General features: G+C 40.1%; 1 protein-coding gene across 1 annotated transcript in view; it reads right to left on the bottom strand.

Moving 5' to 3' along the window:
* LOC104858568 (Golgi apparatus membrane protein TVP23 homolog B) overlaps positions 1-19,763 on the bottom strand; it is a 138,646-nt gene that overhangs the window by 62,180 nt on the left and 56,703 nt on the right. Inside the window, exon 9 of the mRNA XM_033762775.1 lies at positions 3,195-3,301. The gene's annotated coding sequence lies outside the window, so the exon portion shown is untranslated. The remainder of the gene's footprint in view (positions 1-3,194; positions 3,302-19,763) is intronic.

The following is a 19,763-nucleotide window of genomic DNA, read 5'->3' as shown; positions in this document are numbered from 1 at the left end:
ATATATATATATATTTAGGTCCAGGGATTTAGCTCAGTGGTTCTGCTGTCTGCCTCCCAAGCACAAGGGCCCCAGTTTGAATCTTAGTACCAAAAAAAAATTGTACACACACACACACACATATGTATACACACATACACACACACATACACATATACACATACATATTTTAAATAGTTGAATATGCATAGAAGACATGTTGTCTTTGGAATATTAGAAAATTTCAACTGTCTCTACTTAAAAAGAAAAGACCACGAGAGATGAGAGACTTGCTTTTCATTTTGTAGGAATGTTTTATCACATATCTGTATGATATATTCATTGAAGATAATTAATTTTTAAAAGGAAGTATGAGAAAAGGAACACCAATCATCTGGTAAGTATATACTCTTTGAGGCAAGGATGGTAAATAAGAATCAGTCTCTCTCTCCCTCCCCCAGGTCTTTTCCCTTCCTATCTGGTTAGTGCAAAACCAACCTTTAAGTTAAAGGTCAAAGGTCATTCACAGTGGGCACAGAACTCAAAGGGCTCCCGGAACAAGCTGGAAACAGAAAAGTCTCGAGCAAGCAGTTTGTTTCATTAAGATGTGGTAGAGGTGACTACCTGCTTAAAGGTGTTGAACTTCAACATTGTTCAAACTAGAGAGCAGTCACAAAAAATACCTGTTGTGGACCAAGTACAGTTTCTGATTGCAATCCTGCAAATAAAAAATTTAAAAAGTTCCCACTCCCATGCCACCTACTCCAGGTGGAGATGCTTTTCCTTCTGCCCACGGCCCTTTGATCATATTGTACTGCTTTCAATATGTGTGTGCTACACTACAGTCACTCGTGTGCCTTTTGGCCTATAGCTCTTTGAATAATTAATGATAATCATTGCCTGGCTTTATTGAAGGCTTTTCAGAGATCAGGCATTATGCCAACAGTTTTACATCTATTTTCTCATTTGGCCTTCACAAGCACCTAGAAAATAAGGTACGATTTTTTAAAGAAGGAACTTGAGTCCAAGAAAAGTTGAAAAATTCACTCAAGATCATACAAGCAAGGGGTAGATATGCAGACATAAGATTTGAACCCTTGCAGTTTATCTCCAGAATTTACTTGTTTAACCAGAATTGCATTTTGAAAGACAAAATGTATCCTAACTTGTTTGGACATTCAATGCCTAGCACCTTGGTTTAAATAAAGCAAATTCAACAATACTTTATTGGGAAACTACAAAATGCAAAATTTCTTTCCTTAATTTTATAAAGGTGACACAAGGCGTCAATTGTATCATGTTTCACCTGATTTACAAGTTCCTTTCAAGAAAAATAGATACTGTGTGGATAAATCTTGAAAACGTTAGGCTAAATGAAAGCAGCCTGTCACACACACACCAAAAAAACTTCATATTGTAGGATTCTGTTTTACATAAAATGTTCAGAATAAACAAGACTTTAGACATAGAAATTAGAGAAGTTTCAGGCTAGGGATAGGTGGAAAGGTGAGAAACTGCTAAATGCTGTAGGATTTTGTGTGGAGATGAGGAAACTATCTTAAACTTGATCATGGTGATAGTTTCACAACTCCGAACATACTAAAAAACACTGAAATGTACAATTTAAATTGACAAATTACATGGAATGGGAATGGTATCTTAATGAAGTCTTTTTAAAAAGAAAACTATCATATGCTTTTCTACATATATGCCAAAAGTTAAGAAAATAGATGAAAGATACTGATTTTTGAATGTTGACTTTGTATCCAGCTATGCTACTAAATTTGGTTATTAAGTCTAGAAGTCTTTTGGTGGAGTTGCGGGGGTTACTCTATGTTGAGTATCATGTCATCCACAAATAATGATAATTTAACTTCTCCTTCCTATCCTTATTCCTTTTATTTCTGTCTCTTGTCTAATTCTTGTGGTTGTTTCCAGAACTATATTGAACAAGAGTGGTGATAGTAAATATTCTTGTTTTGTTTCTGATTTTAGAGTGAAAGCTTTCAGTTTTTATACATTTAGTATGATACTGGCTGTTGGTTTGCCATAGGTGACTTTTATGAGATTGAAATAAAGACCATCTATTCTAATTTTCTACAAGGTTTTTAACATGAATGGGTATTGGATTTTGTCAGACACTTTTTCTGCATCTATTGAGATGATAATGAGCTTTTTGTCCTTGGCTCTATTAATATAGTGTAATACATTTATTAATTTGCATATGTTGAACCATCCCTGCATCCTTGAGATGAATCCTACTTGGTCAGGGTCTATAATCTTCTTGATTATTTGCTGCACTCTGTTTGCCAGTATCTTATTGAGGACTTTTACAACTATGTTCATTAGGGAGACTGGCCTGTAGTTCTCTTTTTTGGTTGGATCCTTCTCTGGTTTTGGAATCAAGGTAATGCTTGCTTCCGGAAATGAATTTAGGAGTATTGTTTCCTTTCAATTTCATTAAAAAGTTTAAGAAGTAATTGAATTTGGTCTTCTCTAAATTTCTTGTAAAATTCAGCAATGAATCCATCAGGGCCCAGGCTTTTCTTTGTTTTTAGGTTTTTAATTACATCTTTAACTTCACTGACTGATACTAGTTTATTTAGAATTTTTATATCTTCTTGATTCAGCTTGGATAATTCATATCTATCTAGGAATCTGTCCATTTCTTCTGTGTTTTCTATCTTACTAAGAATACAGGTTCTTGAAGTCATATTGATGATTTTGCTGGATTTCTGCAGGATCTGTTGTGATTTCACCTTTTTCACTCCTAATTGCATGGATTTGAGTTTTTTCTGTCCTTCATTTGATAAGTTTGGCTGAGTTTGAAAATTAATGAATAATTAGCTAGGTAGGTATACAGATAGTTAGATAGATGACAGATTTAAGAACCAATTTTGTGATTATTTTCTCTCCTCTTCCCTCCTTTAAGACTAGAAGCCAAGGGTCAGGGATTTAGCTCATTGGCAACATGCCTGAGTCACAAGGGCAAGGTCCTGAGTTGGAAACCCTGGTACCGCAAAAAAAAAAAAAAAAAAAAAAAAAAAAAAAAAAAAAAAAAAAAAAAAAAAAAAAAAAAAAAAAAAAAAAAAAAAAAAAAAAACTAGAAGCCTGAGAAACATGAAAGGGACTAAGTTATTACAATGACAAACACCAGAGAGAGAGAGAGAGAGAGAGAGAGGTGAACACCAAGCCAAACATAAGTACCCCCTCACCTGGCTCCTTCAGCACTTTCTCCCCAGTTTTGTCAGCCTTAATCTTTTAGTTGTCTGTTATTTTTCCTAGGTGTAGATCAAATCCTCCAGTCTCAAACTGTGTTTTCCTGATGAAGCAAACAGATTTTGCCCAGTCACCCCTTAGCTCTTAACTCAAGAAAGAATGCTGCAATACAGTTATCCCGAGCAGCAGACAACCCCATAGGAATTTCTTTCATCTTTGGAGCACGTTATGTAACTTATTTTGCAAGAGAGTTGCATAGCTAATTAATTCCACTTCTCATTGGCAACTATTAATATGAGTTCCCACTCCCAGAAGAAACCGGAGCTGCACAGGGTGCTGAGACTACAGGAGTCAAGCAAGTTGTGAAATGTTTCCCATGGTTTGTCTGCGCACAGAGGATAATGCAAATGGAACAGTGTACCCAAATCCACAATCACATGCACACAGCTTTTCGCACAGACCAATAAGACTTTTTTCTCCCTCCCTCATATGCCTAAATAGGTCATACAACTATCAGTCACCCAATCTCAAAATGTGCAAATTTTCAAGGGGAGATTTTTCCCTAGGTTTGGACTCTTGTCCACTGTTTCTCAATCCTTTTCTTTTTTTTTTTTAATTCCATTATAGCTTTTTCCTCCCAAAAGTCATTACATAAGATGTATTTCCAAGTTACTGGGGAGCTAGCTACCAAAACAGATTTTGATAACTTACACTTCAGAAGGCTAGCTCCATAGGTCTAAAGTCTAGAAAGCTTAGTTTTTTGCTGTTTGAATTAATTTCTTAATTTTTTAGTTCACAAATATTGATTTTGTACATTTATGGGGTACAATGCAATGATTTGATCTAAGTACACATTATAGGAAAAGTCAATTAAGCTAAGTAACCATTATCTATCATCTCACCTATTACTTTTCATAGTAAGATTATTGAAAAATTGGCCATGGATTTGAATAGAATTTTCTTTTTTTTTTTTGGTGGTAATGGGGATCGAACTTGGGTCCTTGCACTTGCGAGGCAGGCCACCGAACTGCTGAGCTAAATCCCAGGCCCTGAATGGAATTTTCTTAAAAGATACTAATACTCAGCAAGTACATGAAACATACTTCACATCTCTTATTATTAAAAGATGCAAAGTAAAGCCACAAGGAGATATCACCTCACATCTGTTGGAATGCCTAATATCAAACGGACAAATGGATAGCAAAGGTTGGCCAAGATATGAGAAGACATAAACCCTTTGTACACTGTTGTTGGGGTGTAATTAGTATAGCCTTTCTGAAAATATTGTGGAATTTCCTCAAAAAACTAAAAAGAGGACTGCCACGTGACCTAGCAATCTCACTTCTGCGTATATATCCAAAGGAACTGAAATCACTAGGTCAAAAAAAGAGCACAGAGCAAAGATAGGGAAACAATTTAAGTGTCCATCAATGGATGAATGGAAATGCGAGATATATACTGTGGGGGGAGGAATATTACACAGCCTTTCAAAAGAAAGAAATTCTGTCCTTCATGAGAACATGGATGCAACTGGAGAACAACAGGTTAAGTGAAACAAGTCAAATACATAACTACAAATTCTTCATGGTTTCATGGAATCTAAAAATGTCAGATATGTGGAAACAGAGCAGAAAAGTGGTTTCCAGTGGCTAGGCAGGGAGGAAAAAGGATGAGGAAAGAGGAAATGTTGATTAAAGAATACAAAGTTTCAATGAGCATGAAGGAACAAGTTTTAGTGACCTCTTGAACTGCAAGATAACCACAGTAAATGACAATGTGTTGTGTACAGTCATGAGCTGTACATTTCAGTCAACAATGGACCACATATATGACAGAGGCCTCATAAAAGCTTATTACCTGGTGACACAGTAGCTTAGTTTGTGCAAATAAATTCTATGATGCTTGCCCAGCCGTAAAATTGTCTAGTGACACATTTCTTAAAATGTATCTCATTGTTAAGTGGCACATGACTATATCTCAAAATTGCTGAAATAATAGGAAGTTGTATTTCTAGCAAGTCTGGAAACCACTGGCCTAGACTATTACAAGAGCACCCCAACAGTCTTCTCTCTAGTGAAATCTCCTACATCGTTCTGGCTGTCCTTCTGTGACAGCTGACAACCTCTAATCCTTTCACCTCCCCTCTTCCCCTTTGTACCCCAAAGCCTGGCGAGGTGAAACAGAAGCTTGGATGCTCTCTGTTTTGGCACCAGCAAGAGAAATGCTCATATGCTGAAACCTCCAATTCAGCAGCACCCTCTAACCACCATTAAAAAAAAAACAAAAACTGAAGCTCATCTCCTTCTCACCCTTTCAACTTCCCTGCTTGGGAGGTCTGCCTTGCTCTTCTTAGAAAGCCCCATCATGTATCTGCAGCCTCTCTTGGTGTGTGTGATGCCATCAGCCTTGACATGCAGACTAGATTTGGAATGGAGACCCACCCTGCTCCCAAAAGGTGACCACAGTATCTGGTCTCACATCACTGGAAGAAATTCTCTGTACCAGCGCAGAGTTGTCTTTCAAAAACATAGCCATGCTCTGGTCCTAGCTATGCTCTGCAATGTTTCTTGCTTTTCACTACCAACACTCCCAGTAATAGACGGAGCCTTCAGTCCTTCTTAGTCTTCTCAGCCTCATCTTCCTTCACTCCCCCAACGTGCTTCATGCTGCAACCATACCGCAGTGGCAACCCACTACTTTAAAATACTAATTAGTTTATTTTCTAAATATTCTCATTGGCTTCTTCCTTCTCAAAGAATGGATCAGAGAAACCAAATCACTCTATAGTAAAAATATTAAACATTCTGAAAGCAAGCCAGCAAAGCCAGTTTTCCTGCCCACTAAGACCATCCAATACTAGGCTAAGGAAGTGCACAGGACCTGGAGGAATGAGTGTGAGCAGAGACAAAGAAAGAGCAGGTCTTCTGAGTGAGGAGGCCAGGCCCTTCTTTCAAAACTCCTTTCCCTTCTGTGAGGCCTTTCCTGATCCCATAGGCAAATCTGACCCCTCCATCCTTGGGGCTCCATTAACATGCATTTCATCTTATCTAGCTTAAATATTTTGGTTATTCATGTTTGCTTTCTCCGGTGGGCCAGAAAGTTCTAAGGTATAAAGGACTAGCAATGTGCCTGGCATACCTTCTGTCATTTACTATTACATGACTAATTTTTAGAGAACCTATCATTAATGCAGAAAAGTACAGTTATATGTATGGCACTGCAGTTTTAGTATACTGAAAAGCATTACTTTTCCAATGTAAGCATTAAAAACATCACAGTGAGGGCCGGGGATTTAGCTCAGTGGCACCATGCCTGCCTTGCAAGCTTAAGGTCCTGAGTTCGATCCCCAGAACCACAAAGAAAAAAAAAAAAAGAATATCACAGTGAGTTTGGAATCTGATGTTTTCATTTCTATTCCTATAATTCTGGAAACACTTAAAAGGCCTGTGGCTCTCTTAATATTATGCAAACATCAAAGTCTTAGAAGGCATTCGGAAAATAACTACTAATCAATGGCTATCTTACAGCAACATTCCTTGAAGATGGATCAATAGTGGAAGTTAGGGGGGTTTCTACTGGAAAACACTTGACTCTTCTCCCTTTCCTTTCCAGCCCCAAATTAAAGGGTGCTATGCACCCTTACTTATTCCATAAGGTAGGTAGATAGATCTTTTAATGCTTAAATATGACAAAGCCATGACTTCTTCTATTCTCATGGCTTCTGAATACCTGTGAGCCACAAGCATTAGGAGTCTCTACTTCCAACATTGTCAAAATGGCCATACTCCCAAAAATGTTATACAGATTCAATGCAGTTCCAATCAAAATACCAACATCATACTTATAGAAATAGAGAAAACAACCCTGAAGTTCATATGGAACCAGAAGAAACCCAGAACAGCAAAAGCAATTTTGGTCATCAAGAGCAAATCAGGAAGCCTTACAGTACCAGACTCCAAGCTACACTACAAAGCAATAGTGATTAAAGGGGGGGGGCATGGTTCTGGAATAAAAAAAGATATATGGATCAATTAAATATCATAAAGGATATAGAAACTTCCCCAGACACATTCAGCTATTTGATCTTTGACAAAGGGGACAAAGGCATATACTAGAAGAAGGAGAAACTCTTCAACAAGTGGTGCTGGGAAAACTGCTATTGTTTGCTGAAGACTGAAACTCTCACCATGTACTAAATTAAAATCCAAACAGATAAAATATCTAAACATTAAAGCAGAAACATTAAACCTACTGGAAGATAAATAAGGTAAAACACTTGAAAACATAGATGTAGGACAGAATTTTCTAAACAGAGCCTCAGTTGCACAAGAAAGGGGAACTAAAGGAGGAGGGAGAGCGGAGAGGGAGGGGAATTTAGAAAGAAATAAGCTGTATTACGCACATGCACCAATTCCCCATGGTGTGTGGACCGTGCTGTTGGATTTCCCAGTCTCCACAACTGGGAGCTGAACAAAGCTTTATATTTATAAATTATCCAGTCTGTGGTATCCAGTTATAGCAATAGAAAACAGACTAAGAAGCACTTCCCATGTCACATCTAACAATCCTACACAACAGGTATTCTTTAATCAATGTCTGCACATGAGGGAACTGAGCCAGGAAAATCCCAACAATACACTGAAAAGCAGCAGGACTAAGACTAAAATCCCCTGGAGCCAGAGTTTTCTCCCACCTGACCACACACAGAGTCTGTGGGAGCCAAGGAGCCCTTCACTCCTGCCATGAATAACCTTGTTCGGTCCTCAATAAGAAACTCATTTTCCAGGCCATGACAGACATTATTCCCATTTCCCTGGGAGCCCAGCTCCCTTCACTTAGGAGTATATCCTCAATATGTATCCATTTTCCTATGAATGACTCTAATTTCTCATTCTTTATGGCTGAGTAGTATTATTCCAGAAAATGGATACATTTTGAGGATATACTCCTAAGTGAAATAAATAAGTCACACATGTGTAAATGCCAAATAGTTTCTCTGGTGTGAAAAGCTATAATGGTACATAAGATCCTAATGATATAATTGACCATGTGAAATAGGAATAAAAGGGCTAAAGGTGTAGGGAAAGTGGGAAGGGTAGGGGAAAGGGAATAAGGGAAAAGGGAAAAAATATGAGACAATGAAAAAATGGAAATAAAGTGTTTGTAAATGGGGAGGGGAGGAGGGGGAGTGAAGGGAGGGCAGGGACAAGGGGAAAAATGAGAACCAAGACCTGTCATGTAAAGGTACAAGATCCCAATAATGAATGTAACTGTACTGTATACCTAAAATGTACCAATAAACTCAATAAAAAGGGAAAAAAAGCATCTGGGACACCTGTCACAGAGAAGATAACAACTGGGACGTCAGATTCCCATGCCCACATGGCCCCAGCCCCAGCCTCTACTTCTACCCTCCTCTACTCAGAATTAATGCTACTGGACTGAGTCACAAGCAGCCATGGAAAGATTTTAACAGCATCCAGGTAAATAAAGAGAATTCACTTTGGGGAATGAATAGAAGTCAGGTTACTTATGCTTTCACCCAAAGATGAATATAAGAAAAAGGAAAGGGTAGGAAATGTATAGCATTCTGTACCATGAATGCAGGGATAACAGACAGATGATCAATAGATAGATAGAGAGATAGAGAGATATTTGCAGATAAAATTTATATACACATACAGACAGACATGTTTATGGTACAGAATGCAAGAAATGTACAAAGCTTTCTTTTTCTCAAGTCCAATTGGTTTGTTTCTGGCCTCCTCCAATTATATGTAAAGACTGTACAAAAGACATGAAAATTTCTAATCTTTCATGTGAATGGCTTTTGCTTTTAGGACTTAGTATATAGAAGTGCAACAATAAGCACATAAGGCTTTTTAACCGCAAGTGAGAGTATTATAGGTTAAATTGTTTCCCTGAAAAAGATACTGAAATCCTAATTCTAGTACCTGTGTTTATGACCTTATTTGTGAACAAGGTCTTTACAGAGATAATAGAGTTAAAATGAAGTCATTAGGGTAGGCATAACCCGATATGACTGGTATCCTTATAAAAGGAGGAGATTTGGGCAAAAGAGATGCAGTCAAGGTAAAAGCAGAGATCAAGATGATGCATCCACAAGCCAAGAAACATTGAAGATCTCCAGCAAACCACCAGAAGTAAGGAGTCATAGAACAGTCTCTTTACAGCCCTCAGAAGCAAACAGCTCTGCTGACATCTTGGCCTAGAACTTCTTTCTAATCCCTATCACTAAGAGGTAATACATTTTTGTTGTTTGAGAGATCCAATTTGTAGTACTTTGTTACAGCAGCTCTAGAAAACTGATACAGATAGATACTAGAGCGAGCCAAAAAGCAATGTTATAATGACTCAGTTCATCCAGTTTTCTCTACGATCTGCTTTCCTTAGTCTAGGTTCCACTCCCAGGCAGGCTGTCACTACATGGTGGCCACCAGAAATCCAGGACTTAAAATCTTTGTTTCAAGTCCTCTCAGGGGAGAGATACTCATCCTAGGAATTCCAACAAAATATCTGGAATCAAGCTTTGATGAATTGAATCATGGGGCTAGGGGTAGCCTCCATCCATTGCACCGAGCCTGAGTGTGGAATAAAGATGTTTTCCCACAGGGCTGGGTGTGTAGCTCAATAATAGGGAGCTCGCCTACACTGCAAGGCCCCAGATTCCACCTCCAATATTAGGGGGAGAAAAGATTTCCCAACAGAGAGCAAGGATTCTATCACCAAACAAGGGACAAATGGTTACTGAATGCTAGGGAGGCAAAACACAGGAAGGTATCTGGAATACATTTACACATAAAGAATTCACACATCAACAAATATTTATTGAGCACAAGTCAGTTCTAGATAAGTCAGTGAGAAAGATGCACAAAGACCACTTCTCTCCTGGAGTTTGTACTCCAGTGGAAAGAAGTGTAAGTTCTTGAAGGCCAAGGAAATGACTATAACCAATTCAGTGTCTGCCATCTTGTGGGTTCTGACGTTGTCGAATAAATAAATAAATGGAAGGAGAACCAGTGGATCTGCCCAGTGGATTCCAGCTATCTTCAGAAGCCCACGGCAATGCACACACAGGTTTACAAGTTTCCCAGAGGCTACAAAGAATGAGATTCAGGCAAGGAAAGCAATTGTAACTTCACTCAGTGGAGAACCTGCTACCTAGTGATGTGGCATTCTTTGGTATACACATGGGAAACTGGATTTTTTAAACGAAAATGTAAGAACTCTACAACAGACCTTTTGTGAAGTTAAAACTGGACATCTGTAAAATACTGGTTTTGTTGTTGTTGTTGTTGTTGCTTTCAAAAACCCCTTGCCAAGCTTCCCCAGTGTAAAGAGAACTGCACTTATTTTAAGAAAAGAGCATGAAGTCACCGTATTTTGCAATCAGAGTTCTTCAACAGCCAAATGTGTTCAAGTCCAAAATGCTCCCTCCCTGAATGAGATCACAGATGGAGTGAATACTTGCAGCTGAGTTGGTGAGCTTTCAGAAAAAGGAGAGTTCTAAAACAACAGCCTACACACACACAGTGCCCTCAGGGACTCTAGCACTGAATCAGGCCCTGTGCCTTAGGATAAAGCTGGTGGCACAGTTGAAGGCATAAGAGTGTGTTCACCTTCAAAATCATCAGTGTCTTGGTATTCATCGATCTCTTCTCTCATGAACATATCTGTTTCTGAGTACTGTGGCTAGGCAAGAGAGACAATTAGCAAAACAGATTCAGTCCTCCCCTCCTGGTACATTATGGCCTATCCTGGCATACTGTTCATACATACAGCCTACAAACTGGCATCAATCAGTCTCATAAATAAACATGCCATTACAAATCGCATAGGAGCCTAAGTGCAGAGGTTTGGCCAAAACAGGGATATCAGAGAAGAAAGATGTGATAAGTTCAGGAAAGTATAAGGGATTGAGTAGAAGGGATCAGCTGAACGAAAAAGATGAGAGCCTTTCAAAGCAAAGAAACAGAACATACAAATGTCAGTAGTGAAAGAGATCAAGACTCCAGCAGGCCTGAAATACACAGGGAAGCGTGGTTGGAAATGAGCATGGAAAAAGGTAGCAGAGATAAGTCATGAAGAAAAGCCACATGAGGAAACAAAAGAAAGGAAATGGAATTAATATGAAAAAATGAAAAAAAAATGAAAACGAATTCTTTGCAGATAGGAAGGGAGGGAGGGATTGAAGGAAAGGCAGCGGAATAGGGAAAAAATAAGAACCAAAATCGATTGTGTAAAGGTACAAATTTCCAACAATGAATGCCATATTGTATACCTTAAAGGTACCAATAAAATTAATTAAAAAAAAAAAAAGAAAACCCACATGAAACAGCTGTCTTTATCCTTAGAGCAACAGGAAGGCATCAGGGGTTTTAGGCAACAGACGATACACTCAGATTTAAGATTTGAAGCCACAGTGGGTGCAAAATGGAGAAGGCTGGTCAAGAGGAGGAGCCAGTTGAAGAGGCACTGATATGTAGTCACAGGATGGCTGATGAGCTAGGACGATGGCGGAGGAAACAAAGAGACGAGGATGACTTCCAGTGTTGTCTAGGAAGTCAAAGTGATGGATCTTCCTGATTAATTAGACGCAGAGCTCAGTATGAGGAAGGGATCAAAGTCAATTCCTGGATTTCTACCTTGCATGATCAGATACTTGGCATAACCACTGACTAAGGTAGGACACCCTGGAGCAGTGTGAAGAGTTCTGAATAATTCATTGGTGGATTTGATTTCATATCCCTCTGCTTCCTGTTGAAATCTGCCATGAGTATAGTACAGTTGTTAACAACTGATTAATCGATATTGATACCTTCTATCAGCTAAGGTCTGTAGTTACACTGGGGTTCATTCTGTGCTGTACAGTTCTATGAGTTTTGAAAAATTCTTAATGTCTTCTATTCACTGTTGTTATATCATACAGAATAATTTCACTGCCCTAAAAAATTACCTGCTCTACATCTATTAATTCCTCCCTCCCCTCATCCCACTGATCTTTTTTTGTCTTTACAATTCTATCATTTCCAGAATATGACATAGTTGGAATCATACTGTATATAGCCTTTTTAGATGGGATACTTTCTCTAAAAATGAGCCTTATTGTTTCTCTATATCTTTTTGTGGCTTACAAGGTCATTTTTTAAAATCATTCAGTAACATTCCCATATATGGGTATGACAATGTTCGCTTATCCATCCATCTCCTGAAGGACTTGCTACCAATTTTTGGCAACTAGGCAAAGCTTCTGTGAACATTTGTATGCAGGATTTCATATGGATATATCATCAATTTATTCTGACAAATATCAAGAAACAACAATATTAAAATGTTGTTGGGCTACGTGGTGAGAATATGATTACTTGCATAAGAACTGGCCAAACTGTCCGGCAAAGTGGCTTCCCCATATTTACATGATGAAAAGAGTGTTCCTCTTGCTCTTTACCATCCTCTGCAGCACAGCGTTTCACTAGTGTTTTTTATTTCAGCTATTCTAATTGGTAAGTGATGGCAGCCCACTATTGTTCTAATTTGTAATTCTCTGATGCCATATAACGTTTAGCAACTTTCCACATATGTGTTTTTCACCTGTATTATGACCTTTGATGAGGTGTCTGTTCACTTGTTGACCTTTTAATTGGCTTCATTTGCTTCCTCATTAATACAATGTTAACAGTTCTTTCAAAATACAGTCTGTGTTGTTTAGTGTTGGGAAAACATTCTGAGAAATGTGCCATTAGGAGATTTTGTCGTTATGTGAAGCTCATATCATCACTAAGTGAAATAATCTTAGGTAATCACTGTTATATATATGCGGTCTCCCATTGACTGAAACATTACTATGAGATGTATGATTGCGTTGGGTCTAAATCCTTTTTCTTTCTTTCTTTTTTTCTTTTTGGTAAAAGCAGAGGTTGGTGAGTTTGATTTCGATCCTGCAGCTCTTTGTAAAGCTTTGTGGCACTGAATGGGAAATGTCAGGCAGGTGGGGCAAAAGCTCCAACACAGGAGGAAGAATGGTGAGTTCTAGAAAGCCAAAGGGGTGAGTACAGCTGGAGCAAAAGGAGAAGAGGACCCAGGCCAGTCTCTGCAGGAACCTGTAGGGTGTCGTGAAGAAGGCCTCCACCACACTGAAGCGTTAATTCCTAAAATTCTGATGAACCACCTTGGGAGAAAGTCCTTCCATCTAGTCTAATAGAGTGAAGAGCATAGCCAGATATCCTTGAAGGCAGTGAGAAGCAAGTCATGTCCTAGGGTTTAATCCGACAGTCAGGTTTAGTGTTTAACCAATATGGACTGAATACATAAATTAAATGTCTGATACGTTATGTGGTGGCAATTATATAAATATATACATGATAAATTAGTTCACTGATCCATTGTATTTCATGAGTGATTATGATGTGCCAGGCACCTTGCTAGTTGCTGTGAACAAAACAAAGCTCCCTGCACTCAGCAGCTTCTATCTTAGCAGAAGGAAACAGTTAATAAAACAAAAATATAATATGTAAAATATATAAGAGGTTAAAGTTTTTTTGTTTTGTTTTGTTTGTTTGTTTTGGTACCAGAGATTGAACTTAGGACCTCGCGCTTGCAAGGCAGGCAGTAGAACCACCTAGCTAAATCCCTGGCCCTGTAAGGGGTTAAAGTTATGGTCACTCTCTAGGGGATAAGAACATGTGAAACCAGGTCAGAGAAGTTTTCACTTGATGTCAAACACGGAAACCATAGCATGCTTCATTGAACAGTGTGACACCAAAACCAAGATTTGAAAGTGAGTCAGGAATGGCCATGTGGATATTGCATTCTCGGCAGAAGGTATGGCCAGTGTGAAGGCCCTGAGATTGAGAAGTGCATAGAAAGCTCAGAGAGCAACAAAACTGCCCATTGGCTGGACCAGGAGTGAGAACAGGGAACAGGAGTGAGTGATAAGGTCCTAGATATCAGGAGGCCAGACCCTACTGTAGGGCTTTACAAGTCATCATGTGGGGTGGGGCTCATGCTAAGTGCAGTGGGGTTTTGAGTAGGAAAGTGACTTGATCTGACTTGCATTTTTAAAGGATCCATTTGGTCTCCTGCAAGGATGGAAAGAAAGAGAAGAATTAAGAATCTTTATACTTATTCAAGCAAGAGCTGACAGTGGCTCTCTTCTAAATATGTGATGAAGATGAGGCCAACAGATTTTCTTAACAGATTGAATATAAGACATAAGAGAAAGAAAGGAATTAAATATGTTAATGTTTCTGGCCTGTTAATGTTTCCATCCTTCTAGGGAAGGACACAGAAGGAATCAACTGAGATAAGAAAGGATGCCGGGAGAGCAGGGTGGGGTGGGATAAGTCAGGAGTTCTGGTTTGGTACTATAGAGTTGGAAGTGTTTCTCAGGGAGCCAATGAAATCAAGATGTCAAGTGAGCATCTGGAGGGAGCCTGGGCTGAGATAAGTTTTAGGGTCATTAGTATATAGCAATGTCTTCATCTATGATAACAAAAGACCATAGACGGAAGGACTGATAGATAACAAAAATTTACTTCTCAAAGTATGATTTGAGAGTGACATGCTTCTGGTGAGAACTCAGCTACTGACTTCTCATTGTATCCTTAGGGGGCAAGCAGAGGGCAGAAGAGCTCTTTGGGATCCCTTTAATAAGGGGACTAGTCCCATCCATACGGGCTCTGTCTTTATGACCTAATCACCTCTTAAAGGGCTCCACTCCTAATTCCATCATACTGAGCACTAGATTCAAACATATGAATGCACAGTCATCCATTCCATTGCAAGAAGATATTTAAACCCTAGGAGACTGCAATCACCTAGGACGTGCACATAGAGTGAGAAGAGAACTGAGGACTGAGCCCTAGAGCATTACAACTCCTCACCTCCTCTACTGCTATCACTCAGGTGCAAAATTCATCATCAATTACCCTCCAACAGCCTGGTCTGGTTCCAGACTTGCCCACACTCAACCCATTCTCCATACAGAAGCCACACCATTCCAGTCCCATTAAAGACACTCTTCTGCTCAAAAGTAGCCATGAAAAACAACCCAGTCAGAGTATGTCCACACGATGGAATAGTATTGATCCCTAAAAAGAACTGAAGTATGGATACATGTTACTACGTGGTTGAAGGCATTATCTGACATGAAGGAAGCCATTCACAAGAGACTCCATGCCACATTTCTATAATATCCACATCATTTATATGAAACATCCAGAATAGGTAAATCTGAAGAACCAGAACTAACTAGACTAATCACTATCACACCGTCAAGGGGTAAGGAGAATGTTGTGGTTTATAACTAGATGTCTCCCCCTAAAGCCTCATTTGGTCATAGATGGGGCTTTTGGATGATGGTTGGACCATGGAGGTTAGTAGCTGCCTTGCTGTTAGGACACGGGGTCTGATCAGAAGAGGCAAGTCATCAGGGGCATGGTGTGGAAGGCTATATCTTCCTCCCCTATCCTCCTTTGACTCTCTGTTTCCTGAACGCCATGCCATGAGCAACTCTCCTCTGTCATGTTCTCTGCCATGCAGCCCTGCCTTGGAGCCAATCAAATATGGACCAAAACCTCTACAAACTGAGCTAAAGTAAACCTTTCCTCCCTCAGGTTGAGGGGTCAGCTATGTTGTCCCAACACCAAAGAAAGTGACTAAGTCAGGGAGGGAAGAATGGGGGAGTAACCGCAAATAGAGATTGTGTTTCTAAGTTATGTACTGGTGATTATAGCATAACTATAAATATAGTAAAAAACAATGGAATGGTATAATTTACGTGACTGCCTTGTATGGTACATTAATTATATGTCCAATTAATCATTTAAAAACTCTGCCACGGGCCAGGGATTTCGCTCAGTGGTTCTGCTGCCTGCCTCATAAGCGCAAGGTTCCAAGTTCTATCCCCAGTACCAAAAAAACACTTCCATGGCATCCCATATCCACCACCTTCCCTGGTGGCAATCTGTGGTGTGTTTGTTACATCTGGCTATTTGTTATCATTGAAAGCTCTGAAAGGTTCATCATCCCTGGCTAGTCCTGCAAGGCCTTTATCCTGCCCACACCACCTCTCTAACTGCTAATCTCGCTCCTCCCAGCCTGCACAGCCTCCTGACTATGCCTGCAATATACACAAGCCACAATCAGTTTGCTGCACTTGCTATTCTTTCTTCTTCCATTTGTCTGCATTTTCCACTACTTCACTTCCCCCATGTCTTCATCCAAACATCACCCCATCACCGTGCTAACACAGATTCACTGGCAGCCCATGCCTGCTTGTGGTTGTGGTTCACTACTGTTACTATGTTCTTGCTTTGTGTTTCTCCATTATCTTTCTTGCCACTCGACTACTATGTGCTTATTCGTTTTGTCTACTGTCTGAGTACACAATTAAAAGGTAAGTGGCAAGAGTGTGGGAATTTTTACTAGTTGTGTTCATTGCTGAATCCACATCACCTAGAACTGACGCTACCACCCAGAAGGTACTCAATAAACACACATCTTCAGGGGATAAACGGTGATCTTTGTGTTGTAGGTAACTTCAATTTTTTTTCTGAGGTTGTTTCTCCTTTTTTTCTGCAAGTTTTCTAGAACTATGTACATATTTATGTAGTTAGAAGAAAAATATTATATAAGGGGCAAGGGAGACCCTATGCTCCCACTCCCTACAAGAAGATGAAATCCTAAATTCTTTACCAGGCACTGACTTTTCCACAATCAGTGTCCTCTGTTTGCTCCCTGAGCCCACCTAGTCCAACCATGTGCCCTAAGCCAAAATGAGTCCTGTGGAACTCTGTTTCCCCAAAATGAAAGGAGGCATTTTATAAACCAGTTTTGTCTTATGTTTTTTGTTTTGCTAAGAGCATTAGATAAGTTCTGTACCTTGTGGAACGCAAAGAAGGCCACATACCATAATAGTAGGCAACACTCACTAATGTATTTGATCCAAGATCCCTCTTCGGTGGCTCGTTTTTAAGGATAGAGCTCGATGGGATAAGTCTTAGGAACACTGCCCTAGTGTTCAAACAGGACTCCTGATAGTTTGAACAGTGTCTCACGCTCTTGAGCTCAAGCTTTTGGAATCTTCACCCTTTCTCTGTAGAAGTCCTGCCACTGCTTCTGAACCCAGTCCAACTTGTGCCCTACCTACAAAGTCTTCCCTGATCTCCTACTCTGCATTAATGTTTTATTCCCATATATTCAGAACTTTATATGATGAAAGTTCTTGTCATAGTCATTCACTGACAAGAACCAGTTGTTAAGAAGCTCACCAGACTGTGAGCCCCCTATGTACAGCAGTGATCCCTTGTCAGTGCGGTTTCCCACAGGCAGAGAGCCAGGCGTGCCTCTTTGGGGACAGTGGGCCTACCTCCTTGTGCAGCCCAGTCTTTTCTTCTCCCAGTTCCTTCTTTTCAGTATCACCAGTTATGGATGGAAAGACCTTGGCAACCTAGGAGTGAATGCTGAAATGTCTTTTTCTTAGCTGATCTTTATCTTTGGAATTTCTTTTAAGCTCAGTTTTTAAATTAGAGGCTATGGGTTCTGGAATTAACCTGGCCTAGCTATGATGGTGTCATATTGAGCCTGAAATCTTCTACCAACTTACTTCTTGGCAAAAGAGCTATTTAGAAAATAAAAGCTACCTGCTCTGTGGGAGGGCCAATCTATCGGAAAAAGCACTGAAATGAAAGTGTCACTGTCACCGTGTCACTGTAAGTGTAATGGCTTGGAAAAGTGGCCCTCAAAGGCCTATATGTCAAAGTCTTGGCCACCAGCTTGTGGCACTGCTGAGAGGTGGCACAGCCTCTACGAGATGAAGCCTAGTAAAGGGGACACTAGGTTATTGGGGGCATGTCCTTGAAGGGGCTGCTGGAACTCAGCCCCTCCCATCTCTGTTTTTGCTTCTCAGCTACCATAAGGTGAGTAGTTTTGCTTCGCCACACGCTCCTCACCATGATATATTGCTTTGCCCCTGGACCGACAAAGTCAACAAAGATGCACAACAAAGTCAACCATCCATGGCCTGAAGTCTCTAAAACCATAAGCTCAAATAAACTTATAAATTGTCTATCTCTAGTATTCCATCACAGTGATAGACACCTAATGAATACAGTAAGAGTTTGGGTCATTTATCTTTCCTAAGACTCTTTCCTCATTTTTTAAATGGAAGGATCATAAAAAAATCTTAACAGCTCTAAGACTAAAGATCAATCCAAAAGGAGTATCTATCTACCTCCCTCCCTCCCTCGCTACCTACCTACCCACTTGCTGAGAACTGTCTTTTAAAACATTCTAATGACCACACATCCATTCTGATGGCCACATTGTACTGTCTTTACACAGGATAGGTCCACCACCAATAAGCAAAATAAGATGAAATTGTTCATCTTCCTTGCTAGCCCCTTTCAAGATGGCCTTTCAGGAAGTGTGTGTGCAGTAAGCTGAGTAGAATATGGGTAACTCAGTTCAGAGACAGCCTGAGTGTGATTTCTACTCACCCTACATTGCCTCCCTACACACAAACTACAACCATAGATCCCATTCGTAAAGTCAATCAATTACCACCTCTCTATCTAGGCCTCATGTCCTCATTCAGTCTGCAAATTGCAGCCAATATAGTGATGGCTCCATTCTTCCTACAAGCAAGAAGCTCATGGAGAGAATTAGTTAATTCTTCCTGGACTGCCAGAAGCAGAGGGAGGGGCACAGGGAAGCAGAAACAGAAAATCTAGAAAGACAGCCTTCCTCACAGGGCTGTTCCTGGACCCAGTCGGGGGAGTAGTAAAAGCCCTATTGATCTGATAGGGGAGGGAATGGTCCTGAAAGAGTGACTTCTTGGGCAAGGGAAGACACAGATGTCTGCGTTGGCTAAGATAAGAGGCTTCTCAGGAAGCCTGAGTCACCTTGGGCTTTCTTTTAAAGCAGAATCCTCCCAGCAACACAGTTTGGAGGCAAAGCTAAGGTTTCCTCTTAACCAGGCAGCCTGGAGACTGTTTCCTGTTGGTGTCCTTTGACCTAGGCAGCCACCACCTCTGGGCAGTTTCCAGCCACCCTCACTGGTGCACTTTGAGCCCAGTGTTCACAGTTCTTTGTCTCTGCTCATCTTGCTTTTGTTTCCTCTGGAATGTTCCAAGGCCCTTGTATCACCCTGTGTCAGGAATCTATCATGAACATTCCAGGGTGGGAGCAGGCAAGCTTCACATTACTCATCCCTCCATGTGATTTCCGATGGAAGGTCCAGAAGCTGGAATTCTGGTCCAAGTATACAGACAACTAACAGTCATCATTAAGATCTCTTTAAGCCTGCCTCACAAGTGCATGGTCCTGAATTCAATCGCCGATACCCCCCAGCCAAAAGACCTCTTTAAGCATTAATTTCATAACACACCTAGTTGGGAATACGGGTAGGATGGAACAATTTTGGGAAGACAGACTTTTAGAACTGGAATGATACTAGGACCATGAGTGCCTCCTGCAAATTGCTTGCTACTTGCTAGCTGGTGCCTGCTATTCCATTATTAAAAATACTTTAAGGTACTAGCATT

The sequence above is a fragment of the Fukomys damarensis genome, unplaced genomic scaffold (assembly GCF_012274545.1).
Source record: "Fukomys damarensis isolate Sample0158 unplaced genomic scaffold, DMR_v1.0_HiC HiC_scaffold_13, whole genome shotgun sequence".
NCBI lineage: Eukaryota > Metazoa > Chordata > Mammalia > Rodentia > Bathyergidae > Fukomys > Fukomys damarensis.
Note: the sequence above shows the minus strand (reverse complement) of the source record. Positions and strands in the feature narration are given on the sequence as shown.